Source organism: Trachypithecus francoisi, unplaced genomic scaffold, assembly GCF_009764315.1.
Source record: "Trachypithecus francoisi isolate TF-2019V2 unplaced genomic scaffold, Tfra_2.0 Lachesis_group12, whole genome shotgun sequence".
In the NCBI taxonomy this organism is placed as follows: Eukaryota; Metazoa; Chordata; class Mammalia; order Primates; family Cercopithecidae; genus Trachypithecus; species Trachypithecus francoisi.
In genome coordinates this window covers 87,341,725-87,352,092 of record NW_022681457.1, presented here as the reverse complement: position 1 = coordinate 87,352,092, position 10,368 = coordinate 87,341,725, and the positions used below count along the sequence as shown (strand labels likewise).

Here is a 10,368-nt window from a genome sequence, read left to right as displayed (position 1 = left end):
CATTCCCATGCAGCATTTTACACAAACCATGATTTATTTGATTCCATATCTCTGGTGCCTGGCACTAAGCCTGGCACACAGGATGGATGTAGAGGCATATTTGACGGATGAAGTGAAGTTTGGCATCTCACTCTCTCATGGCCCGGGATTTTTTTCATGCAGAATGTCAAGTTGCCCAAGAAAGCCCAGGCATCGCCCCAGCTCTGCTGCCCACTCAAGTAACGCCTCCCGATGTCCCCCTCGCCTACATCCAGTCATCCTGCCAGCTGGGTGCCCGGAATACACTCTTTCTGTCTCATTATCCCACTCCCCTGCTCTCTGAGGACATTGAGCCTCTCCCTCCTCTCTTTGTCCATCTCGAACCCTGGGGACCTCTATCCAGGGGCAGTTCAGAGAGGAGGAGGATGAAACATGTGTGGCTGGAGGACATGAGTAGTTTCCATACCAAGTCCCTTGAAACACACATATCTGTATTTTAGAAAAGAGGTACAACCAGTAATATCTAAACAAACAACGATGCATCCAAAATAGGAAGCCCACACAGCATGGAATGACAAGGTACCTCTACAGATACTGCTGGGGCAGTCGTGGCCTGTTGCAAAGTGAGAAGTTAGGATGGAATCCAGTTTGTATGATCTGACACCATTCTGGCAAACAGGAAAAGTCTGAATGACGGCACACCCAAATGTCATGAGGCCTATTTCTGGATGGTGGGGAGTATGGATCATTTTTACATTTGTCTTTAAACTTTATACTGTCTGAGTTTTTTTTTTTTTACGAAGAGCATGAACTTTTATGTTCAGAAAAACAATCATATGTCCATATTGAAAGAAGAGGAGGAGGAGGAAGAAGAGAGCAGAGAGGAGGACAGAAGGAGAAAAAAAAACTAAATCAGAAAAATGAAGATGAAGATAAATGCCCCACAAGACACTCTGAGCTGCTCCTCCAACCCAGGATCTGTAAGCCCTCATCAGTGCCCACTGCCTTGGACAGACCCTGACTGTAATCCCAGGACTCACCCCAGACGCTGCTCTCCTGCCTGTGGTGCACTCCTCTGGGACCCCAGCTTCCTTCTGGCGTCTAAGGCTCAGCTAAACCTCTGGATCACAATGCCACCCTGCCTCTGGCTGAAGGGTAGAGTGACCATCAGTGCTGTTGTCTCAGACCAACCCCTTTCGCTCATCTGTCTCTGGACAAAACACCAGGGAAAGAACCCAATCCTTTACCCCAGTCCCTGTAAGGGGAGACTCATGCAGAAACACTGCACCAGTGGCCAGCTTGGCACCATCTGCAAACATACTCTTTAAGGCACTGATGACAACCCACCATGGAGGGTTTGAATTGGTTAAAGCCTCTGTGTGCATCTACAGAGCACTAGGCTCCCATACAGAAAGGCAACATTGTCAGTGCAGGTCCTGGCCCACTTGCTGGTAGCAGCATGACCTTGGCCTAGTTACTTAACTTCCCTGCACCTCTCTTTCCTCACCTATGAAGTGGGAGTGCTGATCATCATAATGCAAGTGTTTCAGGACTACCAAGAAGACCAAACCAGATCACCAATGTAAAGCACTGAGCACAGTGCCTGGCACACAGTAGGCACTCAAGAAAGAAGAGGTTTTTTCATTGTTGGCAGAATTGTTCTAATCTTGCAGTGGTAGGTCACAGACACAGCCATTACCACTGGCAGTCCTGCTAACAACAAGAGCCCAGTGTGTCCTGAGTGGTTACGATTAGGAGGCTGGCAACGCCTGAGGGATTCTGATGACAGGAAAATCGATTGGGGTTCATGTACAGGGGAAAGAACTATATTTGTCAGGGGAGGATTTTTGCACAAGAGAAACGTGAAGGGCTTCTTTCAGCTCATCCTCTTTCCTCCTTGAGAACATCTAGTCTTATTAAAGATATAACAAGGAGGATGGTTCCCACCTTCATCAGGGCCGGTTAGGGAGAGAAGACGCCAAGGCAAAGGAGAAGAAGGAAGAAGTCATCTGTCTGTTGAGGCTAAGACCTCAGGACACCTCTAAGAAGCTCCAAGGAGAGAAGCCCATGCATGTGCATGTGAAAAGCAGCAAGAGTGCTCCAGCCTGTGGTCAGCTACAGGAGACTCTCGTGAGACCTGGATAACTGAAGAGTTTCCAGACTCTCCACCATCTTTTGGCTTCGGACTCCTTTTCTTGCTTCCAGAATCCCTCATGTCCCAGCTTACGGCTCTTCACTCATAGCCACACTGATGTTTTCAGCCTGCACTGGACAGTCCTATCCATGGGTCAGGACCTGATTTTTCATTCAGTTCATAAATCTGTGCAGATGCCTGCTGTGTGCTGGGAGAGACAGAGGTGAAACCGATGCAGATCCTGGAGGGAGGAAGAGAACAGGACGCGCACATCCATCAGTCAGTGAGACGTGGCATGTGCACAAACAAACCCAAGTCATGTCAATCCTTCATGTTACTCTTCTGCTGAACATCTTCAGGGGCTCCCTATAATCTGTGTGACAGTGTTCAAATCCCTGAGCATAGCATCCAGACCCTCTCCCCATCAGCCATAACTGACTTTTTCCATCACTCTGCCTCCTCTATTCCAGCCTTGCTGAACACCAACATGTTCATGCTTCTGGGTCTTTGCCCAAGCTCTGAATTCTTCCCCATTTGACAGACTCCTACATTTCCCTCAGTACCCTGTTCAAATGCCCACTCCTCTACCTATCTTCTTAAGCAACCCCAGCAATTTTTGGTCTTTTTGATTTCTGTGTTCCCAGAACAGTGGGTGCAAATGTTTATTTCAGCACTTATTATGATATTTCATATATTTTTATATGTTCATCTTTCCCATTAAGCTTTAAGGGTAAGGTCCATGTCTTATTAATATCTCAATTATATAACAGTACCTGGCATACAGTAAGGGCTCAACAAATGTTTGTCTAATAAAATATAGTTGGACACCAACCCAAATGCCCATCAATGATAGACTGGATAAAGAAAATGTGGTACATATACACCATGGAATACTATGCAGCCATAAAAAGGAATGAGATCATGTCCTTTGCAGAGACATGAATGAAGCTGGAAGCCATCATCCTCAGCAAACTAACACAGGAACAGAAAAGCAAACACTACATGTTCTCACTTATAAGTGGGAGCTGAACATTGAGGACACATGGACACAGAGAGGGGAACAACACACACCAGGGCCTGTTCAGGGGTGGGGGGTGAGGTGAGGGGAGGGAAATTAGAGGAGGGGCCAACAGGTACAGCAAACCACCATGGCACACGTATACCTATGTAACAAGCCTGCACATTCTGCACATGTATCTTGTTTTTTTTTTTTTAGAAAGAAAAAGAAATATATATATATGTGTATGTATATATATATATATATGGACAAAAAAAGCAAGAAAAAAATATTTTCCATCTCTCTATGCTCCCAATGTTCAACTTCCCTAGTACTAAGGGAAATTCAAACTACAACAATGATAAGGTGCCATGAAACCCACTGGATTAGCAAAAAGTGTGAAAGATAGAGAATATTCTGACTTGATGAAGATGTAAAGGCAAGAATTGCTACAATTTTTGGAAGGAAATATTGTGCCATCTGTTAACAGAATGTATATACCTGTTGACTCTTCAATCCCACAGTTATGAATTTATCCTACGGAAATAAAAGCATCAGCATAGAAGGTATATTAGTAATCGACTGTTGCTTAATAAATCACCCCAGGCCTGGCTTGGTGGCTCACACCTGTAATTCCATCACTTTGGAGACTGAGGCGGCAGGATCACTTGAACCCAGGAGTTCAAGACCAGGCTGGGCAATGTGGTGAAACCCTGTCTCTATCTTAAAAAGTACAAAAATTAGCCAGGCATGGTGGCAGATGTCTATAGTCCCAGCTATTTGGGAGGCTAAGGTGGGGGGAATCTCTTGAGCCTAGGAGGCGGAGGTTGAAGTGGGTCAAGATCATGCCACTGCACTCCAGCCTGGGTGAAAGAGTGAAACCTTGTCTCTCTTACACACACACACACACACACACACACACACACACACTCACAAAGCTTGGCAGCTTGGAACAACACACATTTATTATCTCCTGACTTCTGTGGGAAAGGAATCCGGCCCTGGGTCAGGGTCTCTCACAGGCTGCATTCAACATGTCTGCTGGGGCTGCACTCATCTGAAGGCTTGACTGGGGAAGGATCTGGTTCCAGGCTCACTCACGTGGTGGTTGGCAGGATTCAACTCCTCAAGGGGCTTTGGATGGAAGTCCTCAGTTCCTCACTGATGGTTGGCTTCAGGCCACCCTCAGCTCCTTGCCAAGTAGCCCTCTCTGTCAGAGTAAGCACATGAGAAGAGCTAAGGAAAAGACACCAAGATGACAGAAGCCACAGTCTTTTGTAACCTAATCACAGAGGTGATATCCTGTCAATTTTGCTGTGTTCTGTTCATTAGAAGCAAGTCACTACGTCCAGCTCACGTGCAAGATGAGGGGATAACACAAGGTTATCCCCTCAATACCAGGAGGTGGGAATTATTGGGAGCCACATCAGAAGCTGCTGGTCACAGTGTGTGTGTGTGTGAATGTGTGTGTCTGAATGCGTGTGTGTATGTGTATGCATGAGAGTGTGCACATGCATGTGAATCATGGAGAAAGACATGTAAGGAACACTCAAAATCCTTAACAAGGGTTATTGGGGACTTGGGTGAGGAGTGGGGAATTGAAGAGGCAGAAGTGGGAGGAGAAAATGCATTGTATAAATCTCTATTTTATTTGGCCTTTTAAATAAGTAGGCATTAACGCTATAACTTAAAAAAATAGGTAGATTTGAGGTCATAAATGCCCAAGTGTAGTGCCCTAGAATTGATAGAAGAAAAACCTATCCCAGTATGGGGAGAGAAGAAGAGAAATCCAGGAAGACTTCACAGTGGGGACTGTTTGAAGTGGGTCTTGAAATATGAGCTGGATTTGGACATGCAGAAATGGCAGGAATGACTTGGAAGGGAAGAGTGCAACAGATGGCAAGCTAACTTGTCCTAGGGCCAAAGAGTATCAAGGTGAGGCAAGCTAACAGAGCACAGGCATTCAGCCAGGGCGCCCAGACCAACCTGGGACGTGCCTACCTGGCTTTCTCCAGACCCATGTAAGAGGGCTGCAGGGGAGGTGTCAGTTGCAACTGAGCCCTCAGGGTCTCTGGCAGAAAGTTCTAGACCTTTGCACCTCCTCACACTGCTTCCAAACTTCAGAGTCACAAGCACAAGTCCCATTCTAAGGGCCAGGGCAACTAGGAGCCTGAGCCCCACCCAACTGAGCCTACCGAGAGGCCCACAGCAATGGAAGGAGAAACACCAACATTCCCTTTCTCTCCCCATGGCTCCACTGAAGGGGGTCCTCCATTCATCAGAGAGACAGAGTCCACACTCTGGTTGTTTTGTGGAGCAAAGCCCTTTATATCTCCCTGGCCATTAACTTCACTAAATTTACCCCAATCCATCTCCAGGAAAAGCTGGCTTCATCAGAGTCAGTGGGCTGGGGCTGGCCCTAGCTCAGAGGTCCCTCCAACAAAAGGGAACTTAGAACTATGAGGCTGAACCAGACAAGGCTTTTGGTTAGTATGTAAACATAAGCCTCAAGAAAACTAGTCCTTCAAAGGCTCTCCCTGATTATCTCCCCTGGGTTGGCTCCAAGCTGGGGAAGGGAAGAGGCTTAGACCCAGCTCCCTGCCTTGGAGCAGCCCTTGGCCAAGTTGGGGTCAAGAGGCCTGCATTGGACCATTCCAGAACAGGATAGTGTGGGGCTTAAGGGAGGTGCAGAATGGTTTCACAAAGAGGAGGAGACACATGGACTGGGTTTTGAAGAGTTAGTATAAGTTTGATGAAAAGAAAGGGAGGACAGACACTTTAAGCAGAGTAAACAGCACATGCAAAGATGCGGCATCTGGATCAGCAGTTCAATGTAGCTGGAACTTGAAGGAGGAAAAGAAGGGGAGAGGGGACAGGACTGGCAGGGGACAAGACAGGAAAGGGAGCCCAGGGTCAGAGGTGAGGGAGTTTATAAGGTAAAGTGTAACAAGGTTCTTTGACAGTCACCGAAGGGTTTGTGGCTCATTAAAGATGATTTAAGAAGTGTAACCTCTGGAGGGGGATGTGGAGGTGGGTGGATAAGAAAAGACAAGACAGGGGTGAGACTTTTACTTATATCCTCCAGGTATATTTTACAGCAAGTCTGTACTTTTATTATAATATATTTTTCAGTATGTTAGGCCTTCTGTGTTGACAAGTCTCATAAATCACTGACAATAGCCGCCATTTATTGAGCACTTACTCTGAAGGCTTCATATGGATTATCTCATTTAATCTCACATGAACCCTCTGGGAAATGTAGTGTTACCCCCATTTCCCAGACAAGGAATTGAAGGCCTAGGGTCACACACACAAATAGGTGGACAAGCCAGAATTTGAAATGGGTCTGCCTGATGCCAAAGCCCATGCTCCTAACCACTGTGCCCTGCGGCCTTCTGGTTAGCACAGATGACAGGGAGGCAAGTTCATCACTTTCACAGATGCCATGAGGCTGGAAGACAAAGCAAATACTCAGGACAATAGAGCTGATTCAAGCCATCTGGATAGGCTGGTACCCTGGGCATGGGGCCAGTATGCCAGGGCAGAATGCATCAGGCACAGATGTGAAGTCCTGAACTTGGGAGCAAAGCCCTGCCCAAGGACAGGCAGGAGATGTGTGGCTTACCCATGGCCTTGAGCGTTCCGCAGCTTCCAGAGCCTGGGCCTGCCTGCCCGGGCCCTGGGCTAGGAGAATCAGATTAAGAAGTCCTTATCCCACTTGGGAGGCTGGGCAGCTTGTAACTGGAGATGAACTCCAGGCTGACTTCAGCTTGCAGCCTTGGAGGACTGTTGTTCTCCTGTCTCTTCTGTCCTCATCACTGTCCCCACTCATGTCTCCTCTGGTGGCCCGATGAAGCTGGAGCCAGCCCTTAACCATCCCAACCAAGAGGCAAGGTTGAAGTGAGGCTGGGTCTCACAGGAGGTGGGAAAGCCCACGGTGTAACTTCCAAAAATTGCTCTAGGCCAGTGTTTTTACATTTTCTTAAGCTGCAGACCCTTTTTTTCATTTAAATCTTACGCAGACCCAGTGTGTGAAATAAGTAAGGTAGGAGCATCTCTGGTTGAAACCAGGCAGGGGCTGGACTCTCACTGGTCTTCCAGCACCCCCCAGGGGGTCTCTGAGAGGTCTGTAAGGGGTCATCTGAACACAGTGTGAAACCCACCAGGCTAGATCACTTCAAAAGGCCCCAATAGACTGAATGTTTGTGCAGAGCCCTCATAAAAGGGATCAGTGCCCTTATAAAAGAGACCCTACAGAGCTCCCTACCCCTTCCACCATGTGAAGACACGGCAAGAGGGGGCCATCTAGAAACCAGAAGGCAGGCCCTCATCAGCCACTGAATCTGCCAGTGCCTTGATGTTGGACTTCCCAGCCTCCAGAACTGTGAGAAATAAACTTCTATTGTATATAAGCCACCCAGTCTAGGATACAGGCAGTCCCCAGCTTACAAAGGTTCAACTTATTATTTTTTGACTTTACAATGGCACAAAAGCAATATGCATTCAGTAAAAACTCTACTTGAGTACCTGTACAACCATTCTGGTTTTCACTTTCAGTGCAGTATTCAATAAATTACATGAGATATTCGACGCTTTTTAATAAAATTGGCTTTGTGTTAGATGATTTTGCTCAACTACAGGCAAACGTAAATGTTCTGAGCACGTTTAAGGTTGGCAAGGCTAAGCAATGCTGTTCAGTAGGTTGGGGTATTAAATGCATTTTCAACTTATGATATTTTCAACTTACAATGGATTTATCAGGGCATAACCCTATCATAAGTCAAGGAGTATCTGTATTCTGTTATAGCAGCCTGAACAGACTAAAACAGGCCCCAAGCTCAGAAATGTGGTGACCCTTTAATTCCTAGTGAATAATCATAGAAAAAAACTAACATGTATTGAGTATTAACTATGCACCAGGCACTAAACTAAGAGCTTTATACAAATTCCTTCCTTTAATCCTCATCACAAACCTACAATGTAGGTTTTATTACATGGCAGAGACCGCCAGCTGCCCACCAAACGCTACTCTCTCTTTCCTTTAATGACACATGACTACATTCCCCAGCTTCCTTTGCAGTGTGGGGAGGCCATGGAACCAAATTCTGCCCAAAGCATGTGAGCAAGGGTGATGTCCATCACTTCCAGGCAAGGGAAACTGAAAGAGTGACTGAATTCCCCACCCTCTACCTCCTGCCCTCTGGCTGGGACGGCGACCATTAGAGCTACTGCAGAAGCATGATGCTGAAACGTAGGGCATGAGTCCCTGAACTGACCCAGTGTGGGCAGTGCCCCCTGCTGACCTGGAGCCTACCCCACCTGTATTACCTGCAAGAAAAATGTCCATCTAGTTTGAGCCATCGCAGTGTAGGTGTCTGTGTAACAGCAGTGCAGCCTTATCATATCCCCATTTTTCAGAGGGAGGAGGTCAAAAGGATTAGGTAACTCCCTAGATCACCCAGCTAGTGGCACAGGCAGAGTGTGGAGACATTCAGTCCGATTCTAAAGTCCCTGCCCTCAAACCAGGACACTGGCCTGCCAGATGTTATGAAAATAATAATGACAAAACTTGGAGCGGTCAAGATGTCCTTTGGTGTGAAGGGATAAATAAACCATGGTACATCTATACAATGGAATATTATTCAGCGATAGAGACAAATGAGCTACTGAGCCATGAAAAGACATGGAGGAAGCCGAAATGCACACTGCTAAGTGAAAGAAGCCAATCCCAATCAGCTACATACTGCATGATTCCAACTCTAGGGCATTCTGGAAAAGGCAAAACTATGAGATAGTAGAAAGATCAGTGGTTGCCAAGGGTTACAAGGGTTGGAGGCAAGGAGGAACGCATAGGCAGAGCACAGAGGATTTTTTTTCTTATTTTTCTTTTTTCCTTATTTTTTTAGGCTGCCTGGATTTACAAAGGACATAGAGGATGTTTAAGGCAGTGGAACCTTAATGGTGGAGACATGGCATTATGCATTTGTCAAAATCTGTAGAATGTGCAACGCAAAGAGTGAACCCTAGTGTAAACTAAGGACTTGGGTTAATAACTGGGTATCAATCTTGGTTCATCAATTGTAACAAACGTACTACACTAATATGAGATGTGAATAGTAGGAGAAACTGATGGGAAGGGGATACACAAGAACTCTCCTTACTTTCTGATCAATTTGTCTATAAACCTAAAAGCATTCTAAAAAATAGAGCCTATTATTCATATATATATATATATATATATATATATATAGTTTCAATAAAAACTCATGCATGGAAAAAATTTAAAATGCTTTTGCCATGCACCAGACACTTCCATCAGCACTCACTTAATCTTCCTAACAACCTAGTTGCAGGGACTGATATCCCATTTTCAGATGAGGAAACTGAGGCACGAAGAGGCCACGTAATTTGCCAAAGCCAGGATAAAGCTCCCATTTGTTTTACTTCCTGCCACTCCTCCTCCCCAGGACCTGCTCATTCTACCTTCCCTGAATGTTTGCACTCACCAAGGAAGGGGGACTGATTCCCCAGCCCGGAACAGCCAGTAGGGTACCGTGTGGCAGACACCTCTGCACGTGAGCCATGGCGAAGAAGGTTCACAACAGCCCTGTGGGAGGCTGCAAGGTCACCCAGCAAAACAGACTGCCTGTGTAGTGCCCCCTCCTCTGCAGAGCACTCACTAGGAATAGATCAGTCCCAATGCCACTACACCCCCCAATACATGCACGAGCTTGCAAACACACACGTTTGTGTGTACACATGTGCATACACATATATACACAAGAACACACTCATGTACATTTATTAATACACTCACACAGTCACACACACACATATACATACAGACATGGATGTGCACAAACACACACACACACACGCTTCCACTTTGTCATTTGACCCTCAAACAGACAGGCTTTGGACTTCCCTTCAGCACTTACACAAATTAGCAATTCTCACCAAAAACCGAGGGTCATTTAGGGACATTTTTTTCTTGGAGATTGTCAAGAGCTCCTTCAAAATGCATAACCACACCTGCACATTAACACAAGGCATCACTTTCTCTGCTCTCTGTAACCCCTAGAGGGGAACTGAAGGAATGTATCAAATTCTTAATTTAAGAAAAAATCCCCAGCGCCGGCATGTGGTGAAAGGGCCATTTCATATGTTGGAGGGTTATGAAGAAAGTGCTGCCTGAAAAAGACTCATCTGACTGCGGTTCCTTAGGATGCTGGGCCTCCCCATGAAAGAAATAGGACCT

At 46.2% G+C, this 10,368-nt stretch overlaps 1 long non-coding RNA gene across 1 annotated transcript; it reads right to left on the bottom strand.

Moving 5' to 3' along the window:
* Nucleotides 1–762: 762 nt before the first annotated feature.
* On the bottom strand, nucleotides 763–4,829 carry LOC117092862. Its single transcript, XR_004440940.1, has 2 exons — nucleotides 4,212–4,829; nucleotides 763–2,354 (listed from the first exon to the last, which is right to left on the bottom strand). It is a non-coding gene; the product is annotated as an uncharacterized LOC117092862 (long non-coding RNA).
* Nucleotides 4,830–10,368: the final 5,539 nt, after the last annotated feature.